The following is a 24,627-nucleotide window of genomic DNA, read 5'->3' on the forward strand; positions in this document are numbered from 1 at the left end:
ATTAAGGAAGACAAAAGAGGATTATTAACTATTTAAATTGTGGGAAAAAATACCTTTGCCAAATGCTTGTGTTTCTCATGGTGATGGGATTAGAAAAGAGCTTTTACAAGAGATGTGTGAGCGAATTATTTCATTATTGTCCCCAGAGCTGTGGTATTTTTATCTGAGGGAGTCAAAATAGACTAGAAAAACAGCTAGAGCAGTGTCTCTCTTTCCAAATCACCCCTGGTCTGGCTTGGTTCATTTTATATATTTTCTTAGAGGTACTAAACAGAAATCTACTCTCTAAATGCTACTTGCTCATCCAAAAGAATCCCTTGTCTCTTAAATAATAGCATGGGAGAGTCTAATATTTTCAGAATAAAGCTCACTTTAGTCCACAACTTAGAGTTTCCAAAAATAAAACACTGGCTATGTTTATAAATCCATTTCAAAGGATCTGGGTAATTAGTCATTAGTCACAGCATGCTTATGAAGGAAACCGATAGATTATTACATGAGGTTATTGTTAGCAAATGCCTATTTGATATTTCTGTATGCCCAGTTCTGTGCCGTGCATTGTATAGGTTAAAAGAATTGTAAGCACTGAATTGTTCACTTTTAAATATTATATATCTTATGTTATGTGAATTTCATCTCAATAAAAAGTGGGGAGGTTGTAAGACTAGCAGCTCACCTGGTCTGATCAAGATGACAAGACTAACCTTCACTCATGTAACAAATATTTCCTGAGTGTGTGTTTCATTCTGGGCATACGTGTAAAAAGCAATGTAAAAAGCAATGCAAAGAACCTAAAGTTTAGGGGCTAAATTGTGTTACATAGCAAAATGGATGCCTGGAATTAATGGAGACAAGATGAGTGCTGGTTTCTTGGTGGAGGTAACTGCTCTGGCCATGAAAGAGTATTAAGAGTATAAGTAAAAGGTGAAAAAAGTGAACTTTTAAGCAGAAAGAATGAAAAAAAGTAACCTAAAAAGTGACCTTGACCGTGGCATGCAAGAATGGGGAAAGTAAGGTATTCCCCCTAATTTTAATGCTCTTCTTTTCTGATACAGCTACAAGAAATGTTATGTGGAACTCATCAAGCCATTTAACAGAGTTACTCACAAGATGGAAAAATACAGACTGTGAGATAGTGAGATGGATTCACAAGTATCTGAACAATCACAAGATGCCTATCAATATATCAGATACCAGACGGGAGATGGTGTCTGGTACTGGGTTGCTGGTTTCAAAACGTGTCTTGCCCAAAATGTTATTATCATAAACTTGACTAAAGACATAAACAGCACTGATGATCAAATTTACAGTTGAGAGAGAACATTTATACATTGGAAGACAGATGGAAAATCCATAAAGAATTCTTCTAGCTGAAATTATAGCCAGATCGGACATTATGAAATTTAATATAGATAAATATGCTTATTTCAGGGGAGAGAAAGCTACCCAAGTACAGTTATGAGAGGCATGACTTAAAAGTAGTACCAGTAACAATGAAAAGGGCTTGTGGTTTTAGTTGGCTATAAGTTAACATTAACCATGTCAGCACCTCAGTCCCCAAAGCTAATATGAGGTTCGATTCTAGATGCCTCATGTTACAAGGAGTAGTGCCAACCAGGAGGACCTCCAGAAGACAACTAGGAGAGTAAGGGGTTTTTGAGGATCACCTGAAGAAACTGGTTATATATCATTTGAGGATGATAATACATTGTAACCATGTACAAATATTTAAAGGCTAGCAAATGAAAAAAGGGCAAAACTAAGACAAATGGGCAATTATGATCAATACTTTGATTTCACCCGTATTCACAGAGACTTTTCTGACAGTTGAAGTGTGTGAAAAGGGAATGTGCTTCCAGAAGTTGCCTGTCACTAACGCTGTTAAAACTGCTCCTGAGCGATGGCTTGTGTGGGACATTGATCATCAGATAGATACAGGATTAGGCTTTCTAAGGTTTTTTGCAGTGCTGAGTATGATTCAAAGAGATTTAGAGTGTAGTTAAGGTCAAAGTCAGAGTTCTTCAGGTCTGATCTGGAGGATAAAAGAGAATCAATTATTAAGCCAGAGAGAGACCTGATAAAAGTTGTAACCAAAGACAGTTCTAACAGGAGCATATGCAAAAAAAAAAAAAAAAAAAAGACTGAAACCCAAGAAGTTGAAAATGGGGCTGTGGCAATAATCCAGTTATGAGGCAACAGAGTCTAAATTGGGTCAATATTAATAGGAATAAGAAGGAAATGGCATAATACGCTATCAGGATTTAGTCACTAGCTACTTATGGGAGATGGAGTAAAGGCATAAGCTTATTGGGGGTATTGGAACTGAAGTGACATCAAGATACTCAAGTAGAAATGCCTAGCAGTCAATTGGAGGTGTGGTACTAGAGACTAGATGATAAAGCAGAGATAAAGACTTGAGATTTATTGCAATAACAATGATGGCTGAAGCTCTAAAAGAGAGGAGCTTCGAGGAAGAAAATAAAAGGAGAAAAATCAAAGCCTAACATAAATCTTAGGAAAGAGCAAGTGTCAGGAATTCCAAAGTAGAAGAGAAGACAGCAAAGGCGACACAGGAGGGATCGGAGGAGTAGAAAACTCTGGACAACGTGTGTCATGGAAGCCAATACGGGAAAGATATTTAGGACGGAGAGTAGTTACTCCCCAAATACAGTTGTCCTTGGGGTCCAAGGTCTGACATACCAAGATCACCTATAGTAGAAGAAGCAGTTTCTGGTAGAGCAGCCACCCGTTTTGTCACTCTACGATAGCTCTGCTCTCCATAGATTTTTCCTTCACTAGAACCACTTTATGTTATATGGATGGGTGTAAGTTCCAGTTAGACACACACATATGCACTCAACAATAAAAACTCACAGTCTGAGTTATGGATTTGGGGAACCTGAGCCTAAGCAAGATGAGCCCGTTAAACTATACCACCTTCTCCATTGAATGGAACCATGTTACCAGGTTACTGTACAGAATCACCAATTTAAAAAGTTTTAGAATCATTGTTTACTCATGAGGCAAAACAGTAACAGATCCAAGCCCTGAAGCAGGAAGTTCGGCCTTCCAGATTGTTATGGGCTAAATTGTGTCCCCCAAAATTCATATGTTGAAGCCCTAACACCTAGTGTAACTGTATGTGGAGATAAGGCCTACAGGAGGTAATTAAGGTTAAATTAGGTCTTAAGGGTGGAGCCCTAATCCAATAGGACTGGTGTCCCTATAAAAAAAGGAAGAGACACTAGGAATACACATACCCAGAGCAAAGGCCATGTGAGGGACCAGTGAGAAGGCACCCCTGTGAAAGCCAGGAAGAGAGGCCTAACCAGAATCCAAACCTGCTGTCACCTTGATCTTGAACTTCCAGCCTCTGAAACTGTGAGAAAATAAATTTCTGTTGTTTAAGCCACCTAATCTGTGGTATTTTGTTATGGCAGGCCAACCAGACTAATACACAGATCATGGGCTTCTGCTCCATGGTTAGTAACTTGGGCAGTTTAATATCTTCGTCCAGTGTCTCAGTCATTCACTAGGACTAAGTTCAATATTTACTGGAAGTTCAACTAACAGAGAAACCCAGACTGCAAGTACCAAGAAATTTTCCGCAGGTGCCTCAATGTATTTGTTTGTATGAGCAGGACAAACAGAGACTCGTGGACATGGACTATAGGCTAGTGGTTACCAGAGGACTATAGACTAGTGGTTACTAGTGGGGTGGGGGAGGAGGAGGGAGGCAGATGGGGTAAAGGAGGTCAAATATAGGGTTTAAGGGGAGGGCGAACTGGGTAAAGGGGATCAAATATATGGTAGTTGAAGGTAACTGGACTTTGGGTGGTAAACACACAATGGACTATACAGATGTCAAATGATAATGTACATCTGAAAATTAAATAATTGTATTAACCAATGTTACCCCAATAAACTTAATTAAAAAATAAAATAAATAAATAAAAATTAAAAAAAAAAGAAAAAAAATGATCTCCCAACTCTCCCACTAAAATGAAAGTTCATCAGAAGTAAAGCCACATGGGAAAAGGGGAAATATTCAGGTTTCAAAGACAATTTTATCTCAGGACTATCTCTTGCAGGGTGGCCTTACACAGAGGTAGAAGAGACAGGCACATGACTAAATTAAGGAATTCCAGAAAGCCTTTTCTCCTCAATGAACCTGAGCAAGTATGTATGTACCTCAGTTTACCCATCTACAAAATAAGAGTAATGATAGTACATAGCCATAGAGTTGTTGAGAGGAATAAATAAGTTAATATGTGGAAAAAAGTTAGAATAGCATCTAGCACAGAGCGCCATATAACTATTAGCTATTACTATTGCTACTGCTGCTGCTGCTGTGTTGTTGTTGTTGTTGTTGTTGTTGTTGTTGTTATTATTATTATTATTATTATTATTATTATTATTATTATAAAATAGCTCCCCAATATGGCTTCAGTGACCAACCTTTCTAGTGTGTCTGGGACTGAGGCATTTCCCAGGATGCATGGCAGTCCCAGGCAAACCTGGATGGGGTCACCTACATCATTCATTTCACTAAAGGTTGTCACTGAGATGCAAATGTTATGAGTGGTTGTGTTGATTTAAACCATTAGCATTCCTTAATACTTTACAATTAGATCAACTGAGCTAGCAAAATTCTATGAACAGGAACCACAGGATAGATAAGTTCTGATGAGTGAGTAATCAGCAGGCAGGAAAAGATCAGAGCTTCTGTGTGTGTCCTGACCAGCCAAGTGCTCCAGCAAGGAATTTGATAGAATGAGGTGGAAAGGGGGCCAGCATAGCAAACAGGAGGAGAGAAAGAAGGAAAGAAACAACAATCTCAGAGATATGCTGTTTCTCCCACACAATTTTATCAGAAGCCACCCTTAGGTACTTTACCAGAATTATAAGGATCTCTTTTGTAGATCCTTATAAAAGTGACATTTTGACTCTGAAGGACTATGGCGATTGAGTCTTTTAGAAAACAAAATCCAAGTAAATCCTGGTGCCCTACACTACAAATCCTGGTGTGACATGTGCTCGCAGCCTGAGATTTGATTTCAGTTCAATCCCCCAAGGAGACACACTGGATGAAAAACATTCTGTATGCAGCCAATGTGAAGAAAAGAGCAGTCACCAGAAAAAGCAGCCCAGCTGAAAAGAATGAATTAAATCAGATTTTCAGAAGAGGCCTCTATAGGTGAGGCTTTGTTGGTCATGTCATCCTGAACCATGGAGTCACCCAGGTGAGACAACAGGAAAGGAGCTCTACAGATGTGTAAACACAAGATGTCCAGGGCTTGTTTTTCAAGATGCGCTGCTCTGTCAACCTGCAAGACTGTGGTGCTGGTTCTGCAGCAAGCAAAGAATCACCTGGGGTGCTTTTTAAAGACACTGCTCCTTGCTTCTCCTAGTGGTTCTTGAATGGGGTCCAGAAACTGCATGCCCAGCCAGCTTCCCAGGTGATTCTACTGCAGAGTGGCCTGTGCACCATACCTTGAGATTCACTGCTGCAGAGATTCTGGATCACACATAGACCAAAGACTAACAAATTTACAGATGGTTCCTGAGTGACCTGAAAATGTCTATTCACTTTCCAAACCTGCAAACATTTCCTGCAGGGCTCCCTTTGTAAGGAGAAAGGTCTTTGATTTGCGAAAAGCTGTGAGGTCTTCTAGCTCTGGCAGCAGAGGCTTCTAAATGGGAGTGAGTATTACCAGCAACACTTGCCTTCTCTGAGCCTGCCTGGCACTTTCTGGAGACACCTGCCCCAGCAGAGCCCAGCAGCAAGACATATGAGATCAGATTTAATCACTGCTATGAGAATGTCAATTTGTTGGCTGACTAGTCCCTGGTTTACAGAAACAAGCAGCAGTAGCCTTCAAAAGGGAAGAAAAGGCCCCTGAAAGAGTACAAAAGTGGTATATTAAAGAGTCTTTTCTTGGCTGAGGCTGCTATAGTTAGGAGAGGGCATTCCGATGCTCCACTTAGGAGCTCATGCCTCTAGGAGACCAGTGACTCACTCAGAGGCTTTCTTGGGCCTTTGCTTTTTGGCATGCATAAAGCAATGTGGGTTTGAATGATAGTATCATTAGTGCATTTATCGCATTTAAATTGGCTGCTTAAAAACCTCTTACAAGAAACTAGGAATGAACCTAGTGTCACTTCTCTGTAGAGACCTAAACTTAAAAAGCCTTCTAGCTCCACACTAGCACTTCCTAAGTGAGCCTTTCCTGTTTAGCTGCAGAGCCAGAAGATAGTGGCATCACCTAGCAGCTGCTTGCAAAGTGCAAATTATATAATGCATGCTATGTAAGCAAAGGGCAGACGTTTAGGCTGAGCAGAAGACAGCCACTCCCACTGCAATCTTGAATGTCCCTTTTATGCGCTCTCACCCAGAAGTCCCAAAACAGACTAAGAATGATGGGACTAATAGAAGCGGCTACTCCTGCCAAGCATCTTATGCCCTCGGGGATGTGTAAAATACTAGTTCTCCTGTCGCTGGTCACAGTGCAGAATGTATATATAGGAACTGAGGTGGAATGGGATGGGATCAGGAGGCATCATCGGCCTCAGTACTCCCTGAAAGTACACCCTGCCTTCCCCAATTTCATTCATCTCACGCCTCCTTTCTCCACTCTTCTTTTTATCTTTTTTCTCTTGTTTTTGGCCTCTCCTGCTTTTCTTCCTACCTCTTCTATCCTTTTCTCCTTCTCCTATCTCCTTCTCCCTTGTTTGCTCCTTCCCTTCCACCCTCTCTTTCATTCAACTAACATTTACTTGATACCTACTACCTGTCAGATAGGAAAACAAAACGAAAAATGTCAGCCTGACTTAAAAGAGCTGCACCACTCATTGAGTCAACACCTATTTTAAGAGCTCTTTTGTACCAAGTGCTGTTGCAAGTATTTGAGACACATGATAAACTAAACGGGATAATAGTCCCCGTCTTTGTGGAGCCTAGTAAAAGATATAGAGAAGCAATTAAAAGACAGGGAGAGCACCAATAGTTCAGACAGGGGAGTCCTAAGAGACTTCTGGCAGGATATGGTATCTGAGTCAAGCCTTGAAAGAGATGTAACTGTTAGCCTTGTGGGCAAAGGAAGGAACATGTGCAAATGCTGGCAGGTCCCACATGGAGACCTACAAGAGCTGGTGTGGTCCGAGTGTGAGGATGCTTGCGGGAGAGAGGAAGAAGCCTACGCTAAAAACCCCAGCAAGGGCCAGGGCATAATGGTGCTGATGTGCCAAGGAAAGAGAACTGTGATGAATTCTGCAGGCCATGGTGAAACCATTTTAAAATTTTTAAATAGGTGACTAGTAAGACAAAATTTGCATTTTAAAAAGATAATTCTGAGAGCAAAACACTCCAAAGGGAAGGACTGGAAAGGTACATTGGCAAGAGAGCGACCAGTGAAGAGGTTATCTCAATAATCCCAGTGGGAGGCGAACCAGGGGAGGCACAAGAAAATCTCTGCTCCCATACACATACAGCCATATTTTTATTGCTCAATATTGGTCTCTAGAAGACATCTGAATGTACATTTTTATTCTTATTCCAAGATGTATAGAATGTCTGTAGAGACAGAGTCATATGTCCTTTACTGTCTTCATAATGTCTGCCATAAGGTTCTCTATCAAAACTAATGACCTATGCTTCAGCCCCTATAGAATGCAGTTTAGAAGTTTCTCAAAAAGTCAAACATAGAATTACTATGTGTCCCAGTAATTCAATTCCTAGAACTGAATACAGGTACTCAAGTAAACACTGATACAAAAATGTTCCTGGCAGCAAAAGGTAGAAATAGCCAAATGTCCATTAGTGGATGAATGTGGCATATCCATGTAATGGAATATTATTCAGCCATAAAAATGAATGAAACCCTGACACATACTACAATGTGACTGAATCTCAAAAACACTATGCTAAATAAAAGAAGCCACACACAAAAGGGCACATATCGTATGAATCCATTTGTCTGAAATATCCAGAATAGGTAAATCCACAGAAATAGAAAGCAGAATGGTAGAGGCCAAGGGTGGGAGGAGAGGGGACTAAAATAGGGAGTAACTGCATAACAGGTACTGGGTTTTATTCTGGAGTGATGAAAACGCTTTGACGCTAGATAGAGGTGGTGGTTATACAACATTACGAATGTACTAAATGCCACTGAGATGTGCACTTAAACATGGTTAATTTTGTGGTATGAGAATTTTACCTCAATTCAAATTTTTTGTTAAAAAACCTAATGGCTTAATTTCACTCTCGTCTTTTTCCAAATCTCTTCCCTGATAATCCCTTTCCCGATGACTGAAGTGTTACAAGGCTGGACTTGACCAGAGTACAAACTCCAGTGCTGGTAAACGGCCACAGATGACCACAATTTTCCATTTCTCTTAAGATGCTGAGAGTTTAGAGGAGCCAGGGAGAACAGGTTATGGTTTGCTCCTCTGAGTGGTGGAATGAGATATAACAGAAATCAGGGGGGTCCATGCATGGGAAGAAAGCTTAGGTCCTATCGCTGAAACAGGTGCAAAAGTCTTTGAGGAAAGCAGCTTGAGAGATGCTTGCAGACTGCAGTGTTTGGCTTCTGCCACGGCTGTGCCTCTGTTTCTTCCTAATAGAGACTAATGAGGAAGCTGGAGTGCTGTGCACAAGGAAGCTGATTAAACCTCTCTCCCCCAGTCTTCAAGAGGAGGCATTCAGAGAAACCCCGTCTAGTAAACAAAGCAGCAAGCCATTACTTAGACACACTGAAAACTGAGAAAGGACTTTCTAGAGCTTGAAAAGTAGCACTGCACACTAGAAAGGCCTGGAGGTCTGGGTATGAACATAGATTCTGCCACGGACTGTGTGAGCATGGGAGGTTATTTACCCTTTCTATGCTTCAGTTTGTTCATCTGTAAAATAGAGATAATTAACACTCACTTCATCTGCTCTTGTAAGAATTAAATGATATACGTCGTGTAGAATATCTGAAAGTGCAGGGCGATATTCAAATTGTTTAATAACTGGTGTGACACCATCTAATCAAAATAAACACTTAAATAAGCAATCCAATCAGAATGGACTCCAGCCATGACCTGCCTGCGTGCCACACAAATAACATACCAATCAGCCTGAAATAGTCTGTGATTCACACTAAGCCTTCAACAGAGGATCCCTCTTAATTGGAAGGGGCAACTAGAAATAGAATTCCGGGGGGTCATTGTTTCTGTAAAACATGGACCACTCTTGGAGAGCTCTAAATATAAGACAAAGGCAAGAAAAGATCTCTAAATGTCCCCTTGCCAAGGAGTCTCCTCTTTCTCACGTTGCACTTCTGTAGACAGGTGATCTCCACAGAGGGTGGCAAAATGGATTCTATTTTCCAGAAACTTAGAAAGCACAAAGGAAATGTAAATATGAATGAGGTATATTTAACACGAGTTAATAATTTGCCTTAGAAGTCTAGAGGCTCCGATTAGAAGGACCTCGGAAGCGTCTAGTCCAGGACTTGAAGGGCTGCCCCTGAAAGAGACAGGAGCTTGCACCAGAATGCAAATCAATGCCCTGATTCCTTCACTGAAAAAGGATTGCTGTGGGTGGGGGTGGGGTGGTCGAAAATGTCAGCTGAACTAACAGCATGTTTAGTGATGTAGTTGATTCACATTCTGGCACTGTTACTCAAAAATATTTGAATGATTATATTCCTAGGAATGGGGGGTAAATTTAGGGGACTGTATAAGAAAGATGAACAACAGTTTCTGGCTTTGCTCATCCTTTTGCCCACACAGTCTTCAAGGGTTCAGACCTGATTGAATGGATAGCCGGATGAATGAGCGAATGGCTTGTGGAGAAGAGAGGAAAGGGTATGTTTAGAGAAGAAGCTGAACATTAGGTGGAGTATTGAAATGCAATTTCTACCCCCAACTTAAGAAAATTAGGGATGATTCCAATGAGATGAGCGATTTTGCCCTGATACAAGAAATGTACATTTTGAGGATCAGTCATCATCAGTAGGAACTCAGAAAGGGAACAGATGCAGTAATGTGAGACCACCATGCTCCCAGCATTCCTGAAGGTGCAAAGGAAGCTCTACCTCCAAAGGGAGTGGCTCCCTTCTGCCTACAGATCAGTGCAAACACTTTGGCCCCACAGACATGTCAATCACCAGCAGGTCTCCCTCCTTAACAGTCGGCCACTTCTCTGCTTATTCTTTTTTTGTTCTGTTTCTTCATTTGATCTGCCATGCCCTCCTTTCTAGCCACCCAACCCCTTCACGTTCCTGTTTTTGTAAGAGGCTCTGAGTCATACACTTGTATTCCAATCCTAGTTCCACAGTTTACTAGCTACGTGACCTTGGACAAGTTACGTAACATTTTCTATGCCTAGAAAATGAATGATAAAAGTATCTACATCATAAGGTGGTTGTGAAAATTAAGGGAAAGAATCCATTTAGAACCCTTAGAATGATTTTAGCCCACTGCCCATGGTAACTACTAGAGTAGTCTGGTTTAAATATTATTACTTTTATAAAATTACACTGACTAATTCCATGCCTCCAAAGTCTTTTTGTGATTCCCAATTCTTTTGTGCCTATGTTTATACCAAACTTCCCGAATCTGATTTCAGTCACCCAAAACTCTCTTCTAATTATTAATAATAATATCTAAACCTCATTAAACTATCTGTCAGGAACTGTATTTAGCTCCTTATATATGTTATCTAAGTTAATTTCATCAGCACAATGATCGTGTAAGGATATTATTATTCCCATTTTACTAATAAGGAAATAGACTCAGAAAGATAAGTAATTTGTCAAAATCTAAACAGTTAGTAAATGGCAAACACTGTGATGAATCTAATTCTTCTTGCAAAATAAAGCCCACCCCACTATTTTATGCTTCCTCATGATTGTTTCATATGCATGGATCTAGTCCTCTTAATTCTAAGCATTTTCATACTGGAAACATCTTCTATGTCCATTACTCTGCTACCATCTCTCACATGGTGTTGGATATGCCATAGGTACTCGCTGTTTGTTTAAATGCTCAGGGGAAAAAAAAACACTTCCATAAAAAATTCTTTAGTAATATTCTGACTTATTTACTGGCCTTATATAAAGGCTACCAATAGATAGCTCTAGAATTAGTTTACAAAGCTGATGCTTTCACAAAAAACTGTATGTTTGTTGAACTTATATGTCAGTGTATTTTCACAGTACAAAAGTAAAGCAATCGCCAAGATGACTACCGTCTCTACAGGAAGGGCCCTGGGGATGCAAGGACACATTCCTATTGAAGGGGTCTCCCATCATTCCACCTACCTCAGCTGTGTCCTAGTGACTCAGTGTGGCTCTGAAATATTAAGTAACAGACACAGTTTCACAACAATGTACAATCTGCCCCTTTGACCCTCAGCCAGCCCCTCATTTTAAACCAGGGTAGCAATTATCAATGGCTACTGTCTGAGTCCATAGTTCTTCTCAGCATCACACAAAAATTAAGGCTATAAATTAATACAGAAATTTCATGGAATTTTTCATAACTAGCTCAAAGAACTGGAATGATTTGTTTAACAGTCTCATCTTCAGAGAATATCTAAAGAGTAGGTTTTATAGAAGATGGTTGAAATTTTCATTGCCAAGTAACAGAAAGACTAAAATACCTTTATCTGCTTCAAAATATTATCCCTTTCTGTCTGACTTGCTACAATTTTTTGTTGTTTCTATTTGGCTTTAGAGATTAACATGAGACGATCCATTTGTGTGGGACTCGAAGAGCTGACCTTGTTTGTGAAGTCACGGAAATCTTGGATATGTCCATCACAGACATAATGGCTCTGATAATGATAGAGTTGCTAAATTATGATCCAAACTTGGAAATAAAAGAGAGGAAGTTGCAAAGATTCTATTGTCGAGACAATGTCCCTGAACATGTCCTTGCAAATGAGAACAAGTAAGAAGAAATGAAGAGAATATATGATGCTCAGACAGGGTTATTTCTAAACGAAATGTCTTTCAGCATTTTCCGTGACAAGTCAGCAATTCTTTAAATGAGCCCCTTGCAATTTCAGAGCTGCACCTGGTTTAATTGATGACTCGTCATTTCCTCAACGATTGGTGCAAACCAGTCACATTTTACTATGAATTGAGAACACGGATATCACAGAAGCTTTCAGCTGTAGCATCCATTTGCTCATTCAATATTAATTTGTGTGCCATCATGCTCCATGTCTTTCTTATTCACCTATCTTACTCTCGCGTGACTGGGGTTGAGGGAAGGGAGACAGAAAAGAATGGCAGCACCTGATCATTGTCCTTAGCATCTTATATTTGCAGAGATGAGACACAGACATATGAAACAGTTGAAGAAGACATACTAAGTTAACAGGTGGTTAATGCCCAGGTGAGGAGGGTAGATGCTGCTATGTAAATTCAGAAGAGTTTGGAAACACTGGGATGAGCCTCAGAAAAGTAGAATAAGAGTTGGACCTTGTGCAATGTAAAGGCTGTAAAGAGGGGAGGGCAGAGAAGAGCTTTCCAAAAGGGAGGAATACTGTTCACAACTCTCACATTTGAGATCAAGCATTGCCTACTCCCAACTGTGGGAGGACCACATTGATTACAGCAGGGTTATATGGAAATAGCTGAGATATAGGTCACTGGAGTGGGATGCAGAAATACTCTGAATTTTCCATATATCTTTAATATATCTCACATTATCAAAAATTGCTTGCATTTGATGACTGACCAAGAAACTATTAAATTCCATATACACACACAAACTCGTACACAAATGTTCATAGCAGCATTATTAATAGCAGCCAAAAAGTGGAAACAACCCAAATGTCCATCAATGGATGAATAGATAAATGTATTATAGCCATACAATAGAATATTGTTTAGCAGTAAAAATAAATGAAATGTGGATATGTACTGCAACATAGAGAAGCCTGAAAACATTATATTAACTGAAAGAAGCCAGTCACAGAAAGCCACATATAGTATGATTCCATATGTATAAAATGTTGGGAATAGGCAGATCCATAGGGACCGCCTAGGGCTGGGAAAGTCAGAAGGAAATAGGGAGTGACTGTTAATAGGTTCAGAATTTATTTCTGGGGTAATTAAAATGTCCTAAAATAGACTGTGTGATGGCTGCACAACTCTGAATATACTAAAACCACTGAAATGTACACTTTAAATGGGTGAATTGCACGGTATGTGAATTATATCTCGATAAAGCTGTTAGTAAAAAAAAGTAAACTCTTAAGAGAAATGGACTCCTAGAGAGTAGGATCTAGGAGTCTAGAGAAAGAGGAAGACTTACATTGTCACCAATCTATTTACAATCAATATAGCCCAGTTGGAAATATAAGGAGAGAAGACTGAGTTTCCCTTTCCACACTCTGGGACTTTTTAAAATATAAGCCTTTTAATTTTGTAAAACTGCTAACCATCATTTTAAAATTTACTTTAATTTTTCAAAGAAAAAAATACAGTGTAGATGGTTGTGGATACGTGTGTGTGTGTGTTTATCCCTTGGGAGTCCCTGACAAATATATCATGTTCAATCACTTCTGATCATTCCCGAGGTCCCTCCTGATTTCTGGAGGAATTAAGGTTATTGAATTTCAATTCATTCCAGCAACCATTTATTGAGCAGCTGTCTTGGGGCAAGCACACAGGCAAGCAAGGCTATGCAGGGTAGGGAGATGAATAAAAAAGACATTTCTACTTCAAACTGCTTATTGTTCCAGTGGAAGATAGGACAAATAGATAGAGACCTAAAAGAAAAAGGAAACTGTAAGTGCTATGTGCTGTCATAGACTCTCTGGCTGATGAAGACAATAATTTGACCCAGTACTTCCCAGTGCGTACTGGGTCAAATTATTGTCTTCATCAGCCAGAGAGTCTATGACTTGGGAATGTTTGCCAACAATGTCAATCCTAAACTCCACTTCAAACCAACTGAATCCAATTCTTTGAGAAGAAGGCCCCAGAAGCAGATACATCTATCCCATGTTAAGTCCATTCTATCCCACAAATCCAACCAATTTAAGACACCACGACTGTTTGTAGCAAACAAGGCTGGTGTAAATAACTACACCAACATTTCCCCAACTGCATTTTGCAGAATACTAGTTCTTCAAGTAGTTAATAGGCATTCCTTAGGCAAATGAAAGGGGGAATGGGGGAATTCTGAGGTCAAATAAGTTTGGGTTATCTTTGGGTTAAACAAAATTTAATTGGTTTATTTATTACAGTATGCTAAGAGATTTCTGCATCCTACTGTGTGCTCTGAATCTTTGAAAAAGAGGTATAGAATGTGTTCATTGCCAAACTTATTTGGCTAGGGGCCCATTTTCTTTTCGCGTGTATCAACGGGCATGCTAAATTAATGGCTAGAAACTCATCTACCAAAATTAAGAGATAGAAGATACTCTGGAAAAATATGATATTCTTATTCCTTAAAAGAAAAAAGAAACATATATAGGAGAATAAGATTTTTAAAAATAGTTTTCCTCCTGGTTACTATCTGAGCAATATCCCAAATACCATTTTTTGTAGTCTAGTCATCACCTGGAGTAATACTCATTTACTGAGGAAAGGAATGCTTAAAAATCAATTTGAAGATTTCTTTGCTGAGAAGTTCCTCAAGACAGAGGGTAGAGAAGCACAGAACATTTTCCTCTAAGGTTTTCAGACATGGCATAAGAGGGTATATAAGGATGGGTACAGGGCCCAGAAGGGAGACAGCTAGAATGTGATTATTCTGTAGCTAGTTCTTGGTCACTGGGGGTCCTGGCGTTCCAGAACAAAACTATTTCACAACCATGGGGCGAAGCCAGTAATTTTCTTAGTTGGAATCAAGATCAACAGTTGGAGAACTGAGGCCTCCAAAACATGGATCTGCTTCTAACCTGTGCTCCCCCGAGTCAGTTCAAAAGACATCAGAAGAAATGGTCTAATTTCCTGATCTCAGTGGCATCATCATCTAACCAATCAGTTACCCAAACCACAGTAAAGGGGTTTACCCCAGACTCTTCTCTCTTCCTAAGATAATTAGTTATTAAACCTGCTGCATTTATGACTTAAATATTTCTCAGTTCACCTCCTCCTCTCTATTCCCACTGCTACTGCCCTAGTTGAGGTTTCCATCGTCTCAGACCTGTAAGATTTCACTAGCTTTCTAATTGGACTCCCTGCCTGAATTCTCCCTCTCCTCAAATCTAGTTTTCATCCTGACCAACACACATCTGATCATATCACTTTCCAGTTGAAAAATCCTTTGACAGCTCTCAATTACCTACTGCAAATAATTTTCCCCAAAGTATGTTCTGCAGAACACTAATACAACGCATGATCTAAAAAATAAATAAAAATAAAAATAATTAAAAATAAAATTTAAAAAGGCTTCTTTGAAATTAGAGGCTGGGTGTCTTTATGTCTACATACAATGAAGAGGACCACCTATCTGTGTCTGATCTGTCCCCCAATATAGCAAAAAGGTCCAATAATTCCTTGGAGACTCAGGACCCAAAGGAAGGCTCAATCAGTAAACTGGGAAATACTTCCAGTCTATCAATGGCCTTGGCCAGGGGATCTCAGAAGTCATTTAACATAAATGCTCATAGGATAATGGGCACTTTTTACATGAAATTGTATAGTTTATAGCCAGAGGCTATAAATAGCTGATAAAAGTCTGATAAATATCTTTAAGTTTCCTCCAGGAAGGCAATCCGGAACTTTAAAGTATTCATCTTTTATTAAGTACGTGGAGGTGAGGCTTTATGTTCATACCTTTGTAAGCCCTAAGTTAAGCACTGAAAATTCAAATAACTTAAGAAATGAATAGATCACAACTGACAAAATTCTGGCTGAGTTTCCAGTATAAGGTATCTGATATGAGCCCTCCCCATGTTCTCAAGAAATCTTCTTACTAAACTAGTTACTAAGTCAAACAAATCTTCAGTATTTGAATTGGCTGCTGGCTGGCATTTTGAAAGCCAGCTTCTCTATGTAAATGCAACACTCAAATGAAAATCTAACAACTAGCTGCACATCTTACAGCCGGAATATGTTTTAGTTAAAAGGGATATGAATCAAAACATTCATAGAATCTAGGTTATACATTTCCATGTTCTTTTTCTACCTTATTTATATTCTTCTCTCTTTTTCTTTTTCTTAAATTATTTTTTTGGGGTAATTCATCCACACTAAGTATGGAATGTGGCATGTACGACTTTTTTCTTTTTAACTATCTTTATACCGGTGTATATCTCAAAATCAAGATGAAACAATATCATATTTATCAACATACTATTCGGTCCTAATAAAATTCTAATAGTTATAACATCTTGCATAGTTTGCACTGTTCTTTATATATATTATAGCTTTGATCCAAGGAGTTTAACACACACATCTTTCAAAATGCCATAGCTGAAGAAAGCATCTACAATAACAAATGCAAACTGTGTATGTCAATGATAAGATCTACCACACCCTTCTTACAACATTGCACTCTGCAACAGTAATAATTTATTAGAGTTACAAAACTAATATAAGAAACCAATCTCCAAAAACTAACAAATGTTATTTTAAATGTAAATTTTGAAAATGAAAACATTCAAGCAGTGTTCATACAATATGTATGCTAGTTTAGCTTCAATACAGCTCCTTACATAATATTTAAAGACTTACACAGTACTTTTCTATTGAGTATTTGTATCAAGCACACACCCTTCCAAGGGTAAACATTTGAAACTTAGAACTTTTTTCAAATAAACCTCAACCAAGACTCATGGCAATCATCATTTTACGCCTTATCATCAGAACTTGCTCTCTACTGAGGCACTGGCCTGGTTCTGTAAGCATAAGGACCAGATCTCACTACTGAGAACAACTTGGCTCTGACCCTGCAGACAATGCTGGAGGAAGAGAGAACATTCCCTCCACAGAGTCCCCCTTACCTTAAGAAACACAGTTTTCAGAGACGTGAGGCTTCTGCCGTACATGGGCATGTGACCACCACTCTAGTGATGTCCCAGGGAGGGCAGTAAAGCAAAGGCCAAGGTGAACATCAACCAATGAGAGAACCTCCTACTCCAGGCATTGGAAGGATATAATTTTCTCATCTCCCAGTGATGAATCATTTGTCCCATCCTTGGCCAGCTTGTCTGCCAGTCAATAATTAGCACTCATTCTGAACTTAGGACTCTGGCATCTAGTCAGTGTATGAATCTACTCCCTTCTATATTTCACAAGCCCTAACAATGGGAAGCAAGAGCCTTCATTACATACTTCCTAATCTCAACCCCAGCCTTCCAAAATCCCATGAGTTACACTTGTTTTCCCAAAAGAGACTTCCAAAATTTCTAATTAAAGCATGCTATACACACAGAAACTTGCGCATATCATATATATGCAATTCAATGCATTTTCACAAATTTTACACACTGTGTAACCAGCAACCAGTCAAAACTGACTTTTTAATAGACATGCAAAATCTGTTTAGCTTTACTAAAAATGGCAAAGCCTAGACTCCAAGCTACTACCTTCCATGGGCTTCCTATACCTCCCAAAACAAGTTGCACCTTTAACACTGTAAAAAGAGACACTATCAGCATTCCCTCCCCGACTTAGTCAACATATCTTTTAATGAGGAGGCTGTGAAATTTCATGACGCTAATCCTCACTCCCAGCAATCCTCCCACTGTTTTATGTGGTAAAAATCGTGATATGATGGCATTTGGAGAATTCTGGTCTGGTCATGACAGTGGAGCGCAGCTGAGCCACAAGTGGGTCTGATACATGCTTTTTCTATATCTGCTCATTATCTGCAGAGTTCTTTGTGTATTTGAAGGCAGTCATGAAAGCTTACATAGTTTAGCTTCTCAAGCTTCTCCATAAAACTAACATTTAAATCTTTTATTTTCTCCCATTTCAGAACTTGTTAAAGTACTCCAAATCTTAATTTAAAAGAATGGTATAGGAATTAAAATCCAAGTCATCACCTGTAGCGGAAGTATTTTCACATATGAAAGCCAGCGCACATCTCCAGTGGAAAAGGACTAACAGCATCTCCTTCAGAGCTTCAGAAGCCTCTTCAGAGGTGTGTTTAAGGAATGCCTTTGAATTGCATGATTTCATCTACTGACATCAACATACTCAGACAGAGCCCATCAATAATCCAGAGGAAATCAGTATCCATTTGCCTCTCCTGATCACGCTCCATCCTTCCCCACTTTGCTCTTGCACCGTGGGTCTGGCCAATAAGCTCTGATCTTTGGCTTCTGGTTGGGTTTGGCCAATGGAGACCCTCATGGAGATCAGAGTGAGGGACGGGAATGAGATTGGGCTCTTTATCCCTTGGCTTCCTCTCCGCAGGGAAGGATGCTTCCTTCTCAAGGTAGCTTTCTTAACAAGAATCAGCTCTCCCAGGTTCTACAATCATGCCCTTTCTAGACCCCATTGTGCCCTATGAGTGGAAACAGCTCTGCAGGGGGTACTACTGTCCCTTATGGTTTCCTTACACCCTACCAGCACCTTTTCAATTTATTAAACCTTCTCAAATTATCCTACTGCAGGAATGTTATCTGGTTTTCTAGGGATGCTGATTGGTACAAGAACCCTCCACTCAGAACGTATAGTTCTGTTTACCTTTTAAAAATATTGCTGTCCTTTTTACCTTTTAAAAATATCACTACTGAATCACGCAAATGTTTTTCTGAATTGGAAGCTCATGGAGATGAATCAAAAATGAGAAAGAATAAAAATGGAACTTCAGTACTCTTGGCTAAGAGTTCTCTGGAAATTTGGCTAAGGCCAAACGTAGCATCAACGTGCAACTGTCATCAAGATCTGCATACAAATAATGAGAACACATCCCCAAAACACGCCACTTCTTCGTGACATTCTCTAGCATTGAGCTTTGTGGTCATTTAAGTCTTGTGAATGTATTATCATTTTAATCCATCAGTGAATGGAGACTTCAAGCCATATTAGAAAGCAATATCAACCAAGAAAGCTTGAAAGAAAATTGGAATTCTAATCTGGATTCCAAGTAGATAAAGTTCTCACCATTTGGGTCAGAGAGCAATCTGTTCTCTGTTTTGGAGATCTTCCCAACTCCCAACTGCTTTGTAAGCTGTCAAGCAAGCACCATACAAATAATATAATTACACCACCCATCATTGGTTTTTTCCTAGTTTTTTAATATTATTAACTCTTGGATTTGGCATCGTAAAAAGAACATTGTTATAGAAATAGATCTGAGGAGTGTTCTGGGTCCAGTTCCACCACAATTGTCTGGGTCATTCTACACAAGTTGCCTAACCTGTTTGGGCCTTGGTTTTTTCACTTATGAAATGAAGGTGAGTGGATGCAACTTCTCAAGTTTTTGTGGGCTTTTTTTGACCCAATTATTACAACAGAGAGTAAATAAATTCTTCTTGTGGAACCTGGAGGCCACAGCCTAAAGCTGCTTCCCACAATCAAAAACTTCTTTGAAGTTTTTATTTCAGATTCAAACTTTGAACTTGGCTTATTCTCAATGAAAAAAATGTTTATGTTAATGTTAACATAAAAATGTTTTATAATACTTACCAGTATCTATACTCTTTAAAATGAGCTAATCTTTTATTATTATTTCTTTTTATTTTTAAATGAGGCAACCCTTGGTTGACCTCATAGATTGCAAGGACCTTGTCATCTTACAATCCCATATTTTTTTTATTTTTTATGCCTACAGCACCTGGTCTTCCTACAGCACCTGGTCTCCCATCCAAGTACTAACCAGGCCCGACCCTGCTTAGCTTCCAAGACCAGACAGGATCGGGCTTGTTCAGGGTAGCATGGCTGTAAACCAAAAATGAGCTAACCCTTTAATTCAGCAATTTTAGGAAGTTATTTCAGAGAAATGCTCCATGTATACACAAAGATTCAGATATAGCAATGTTAACTGTAGCATTTTTCTGCAGGATTGAAAATGGGAACTATTCTAAATCTATCGGTGGGCTAAATTCATTATGGTAAATCCATACTATATAGTCAATCTGTCATTCAGTTTATTAAAAGGAATAAATTGATATGGAAAAATATCCATGGTACAATTTTAGGTGAAGAAAGCAAGTCACAAAATAATATTTATTTTGATCTTATTTCTATTTTTAAAACTACGAATAAGATATGTGTGTTTTTAAGTATGTTTTTCTAAACATGCATGTCTGTCAATGTATAGAAAAAATGTCTCAGTGGATACCCATTGCATTGTTAAGAACAACTACCTACGGGGAGGGGGAACAGGTTGGGAAGTTGTAAAGGAAGACCAATTTTTCGCACTATACAGTTTTATATTGTTTAGATATTTTTTTCCCAAATACCTCTCCCTCTCTCATTTCACTGAATTTAAGATACCAATTATTTTAAGGCTCAACCTAGATTATGTGCCACTAATGGAAAAAAACTGCCAATAAAACTACGAGATACCACTATTTTTAAGACATAACCTTATTTTAGATATATTAAACTGGGGGTGTAAACCTTACAATCAATAAAATATAGTATATGACTTCATAAGTTTTTGCAATATAGAAAAAACTAACATTGGCACTCTAGGAAGATGCAACATGTTTCATGTAGCAAATTTGTGGTTTTCACTTAACTAATAATTAAACGTTACCATCAGTATTCTTTTCTTTAAAAAATTTAATATCAACCTAGCCTTTTTTGATCTGTGTAGTTTTATTCTTCACTCTGCTCTTCATTATCCTAGCACTTCACGAAGGATCCTGTGCATCGTGATAACCAAGAAATGCTCTGAGCTTCTCTTCCTTATCAACTTCGCCTTAATTCCATTCTTATATTCTAAGCATTAACAACATAATCAAACGTGAGATAATTTGAAAATCTGAAAAACAAATTCTTGATTCTATCCTTTGGATCAATAGAGCCACTGAATCAAATAAGCCCCAGGACATTAATCCCTGGGACAGCACTTGAAATTAAGACGATATCAAGCAATCGATGATGACTCTGAAAGTAAACTGAGAAACTAATTTGTTTACCTGCTAAGTATTTTAGCATGATATTCACCCTATTTTTCTAGCCTGATGATAATATTTGCTTCCAACTTTTACTATATTCAAAAAATATTTAAGGAAATATTTGCAATATTGGGCTAACGCAGAAAGTGCCCCTTTCGTCTTTGGTGGCCTTTCACTTTATCATAGAAGAAAATTAAACAGATCAGCCACAGTTAATCTTTTAAAAAGTAATGAATGTCTCCTATAACTTATTACATTCCTACGTTTTCCAACCAACTGATTATCATTTTTAGCACATCTCAAAAGATAATAATGATGAGCTGAAGAAAATTTTGTAAAGCAAGAAAACACCAAACAATAAACATCCTTGATGATTAAGCATTACAACAATTATAAAACAACTATTTAAACATTTTTTGGTTAACACTCTCCTGGTGTACAGCTAAAACAACTTGTTGCCTTAGCCAAGAAGGAAAGAGGAATATAATTTGAAGCAGAAATACTTCTCCTCAATCATTGAGAAGAATTAGAAGCTTACTTCTCAGAAAGCTTTTGCCTTTAATTTTTTTGTTTGTTTGTTTCCTTAGAGATGAGACTCAAGTGTTTCCAGCTCAAGTGCACTGTGGGTATTGGCAAGCAAATGAGCAATAGACAAAGCATCCTTTTTGGCTTCTAGAATTAAAAATCTTAAATAAAAATTCTCCGTTTTCAAACATCTAACACATCACACACACTTGCCTCCTTCAAAGATTCTGAAAAGGCCAAACATCCACATTCAAGGTCCAAATACTAACACCTTATTCACTATGCACAAGACACCACAGTAATTTATCATTTCAAAAAGCAAATAGCATATGGTAGCATTTGCATCCCAATTGAAGAAATCACCTATCAGCAAATAGAGCAGAATTTTGTATATAAAAAAACCTTAGAAATTATCTAAGTCAAACCTCTTCATTTTATAGGAAGGAAAACTGAGGATTAGAGTGGCTAAATGACTTGCCCAGGATAACTACTAATAAGCAGAGACCAAGACTTCCATCTCCTGGTGTTCTTTAACTTATACTCCACTGTCTCTTTTCTGAAACAAAATTCGACAAACTATTCATTCACCAGGCCTTAGGAAATTAGTGCATTCTTGTACTTGTCAACCTCTATATTTTTGGAAACCACTGTCAAAAACCATGCATGCAAGTGCTCTGAAAATAAACCAAAGGATTTGGTGGGAACATCAAAACTTGCAGAGGAAGGGATGTGTTTAGTTCCCAAAAGTATTTATTATATGTATAATAATAATAGCAGAAAACACATACATTTTAAGGGCTTTACATTTATCAACTAATTTAATCCTCAAAACCACCCAAGATGTAGGTTCTATTATTACTGACACTTTAGAGATGTGGAAACCGAGGTACAGAAAAATTAAGAACTATACCCAGGACCAAAGCTAAGAAGTAGGACTTAATACCTAGCAATCTTGTTCTGAGTCTCCACTTTTAATCACAACACTATTACATTATATTACTGTTTCATAATACAAAGTAGAAAAAATAAACGACATTTTCCTGGTTGATAGACATGCTCAGTAGAAGATAAAATTTTCAAAGTTTTATGGAGATTAAAAAAGATTGAGAAACACCTTTAACTATAACCTTATCGCTTGCTGAACTTTTCAACAAATTTGCTAATAGAGTAATAAAATTGAATGTCAGAATCTTTTTCCTATGTTATGTTCAAGCTAAAAAGAAGAGAGATTAAGGATTAATAGGACCCCCAAAAAGCAAAATAAAAGAACTAAGATATTCACAAACTACACAATCAAGCTCTTGAATAATTGACAGCTGCCAGCATTCATGTTAGGATGTATCCCTTATGTCAATTCCTCTGAACAAAAAGGCTGAAAGCAAATTCGAAATATCCTGTTTTAAATTTAAGCCTTTTGGATAAGTCTGAGAACAGATGCAAAAGCAAAAAAAAAAAAAAAAAAAAAAAAAAAAACAGGATATAGGAAATACTAATACTGTGGCACCATTTAAGAAGAGAGAAAAATATTTATTTCTAAAACTACACATTTATGTTTTAAAAGAATACATAAATGTAGAGCAAGAACAAGTATTGGTCTATTTAGATTTCAAACACAATCACGTGAGCTATCTGGGCTATCTTCCTTTTGGCATACCCATAAGTACTGCAAAAATGGCCACACAGTTTTATCTTAGACTCCTACTTTCCAAAGTCTTAAAAAGTTCAAAGTTCAAGACATAAAAGTCTACAACTCCCAATCTGCTTGCCATTATTTTATATGAACTGTAAACTCCCTGGAGTTTACACACTAAGCAGTGGCCTACTCGTGCCTTGTCCTCAATAAGTGAGATTACATGCATCTACACAACGTGTCCTTGCCAGTGTGGCAATTTATAGAGTTGCTGTTGTTTTTAAAGTTCACATGGCTTGATGCAAATACATTAAAGGAACCTGCATCAGCCTAGTTTAAATCAGAATACAAAGTCTATACCAACAGAGCTTCTTTGGTATAATTTTTAATTTAGTTTCATAGATATCTGAGCTCATAACTTAATGATTATTATAAAAGATGAGTGAGAGAAGGAAGACAGAGAACAAAAAATGATAACCAGTCCAATTATCTCTTCTTGTCCTCCTCAACTAGTTTACTTTATGTAGGTAAAGGATATTACAAGGAGATGGTAAGCAGAATGCTGAGAGCCATCCACATAGAAATAAGACCCAAGCTGACCTCTGATGGAAAAGAAAGGGCTAAGGCAATGGGATGCCCCTCCACCTTCACCCTAAAAGCATTATTTTTTTCAAAGTTATTGCTGACCTTCCTACAGAACATCTTGTACCACAGAATAATGTAATGTTCGCTGAGTACATATGGAGTCACAGGACCATATTCTAAAATCCTGATTGACTTCTCATAATCTCATAGGAAAAAGGGCACTAGCAGGAAAAGAGATACAGAAAACCCCTGAGTAAAGGCAGGGATTGAGCCTAATACTTCCCTCTGTCACTCAAAAATGGAAATTATCAAGAATGTGGCAAGACTGATAACCCTGACAAATACATGGGTTGTGATCAGATTTAAGAACTTTCTCTCTTTAGCTCTATGACAGTTATATTTAGAAATAATTTCAATATATATTTTAGAAAACCATCAGTGCTAAGAATTGATTGACTAAAGAGAAGTTTCTGTTTATCATTTACTTAGACTCTGGACAAATACCAAAATCACTCAGCTGAGTAAAACAAGTTGATTTTCTCAGTCAAATTTCTTACACAAACCACGAGCGGCATCTGCTTTTCCTCTCTGCCCAGTGATGACAACAACCAGGCCTTGGACTCTTTTACAGAACAGGCCTCATTCCCTAGAAACAGGCCAGAAACACTGACCCTAGAAGGGATCCTCTGGTCTTCCCGTTTCCAAAAGGAATCTCATCCTTGATATCCCTAGAGTGTGTTTCCAAAGGTCCCTAAACACACATAGCCTTCCGTTTGAAGTTTATCCTCCTCTGTATCAAACACAAGAACATATCTCCATATTTAAAATAACTTTATTAAATCTTTAAAAGTAGCAATTC

General features: G+C 38.2%; 1 protein-coding gene and 1 pseudogene across 4 annotated transcripts in view; both read right to left on the bottom strand.

Moving 5' to 3' along the window:
- CACNB4 (calcium voltage-gated channel auxiliary subunit beta 4) overlaps positions 1 to 24,627 on the bottom strand; it is a 212,717-nt gene that overhangs the window by 88,808 nt on the left and 99,282 nt on the right. The window lies entirely within an intron of this gene.
- LOC120597400 (uncharacterized) lies at positions 19,726 to 19,849 on the bottom strand (annotated as a pseudogene).

Source organism: Pteropus medius, unplaced genomic scaffold, assembly GCF_902729225.1.
Source record: "Pteropus medius unplaced genomic scaffold, Ma_sr-lr_union100, whole genome shotgun sequence".
Taxonomy (NCBI): Eukaryota; Metazoa; Chordata; class Mammalia; order Chiroptera; family Pteropodidae; genus Pteropus; species Pteropus medius.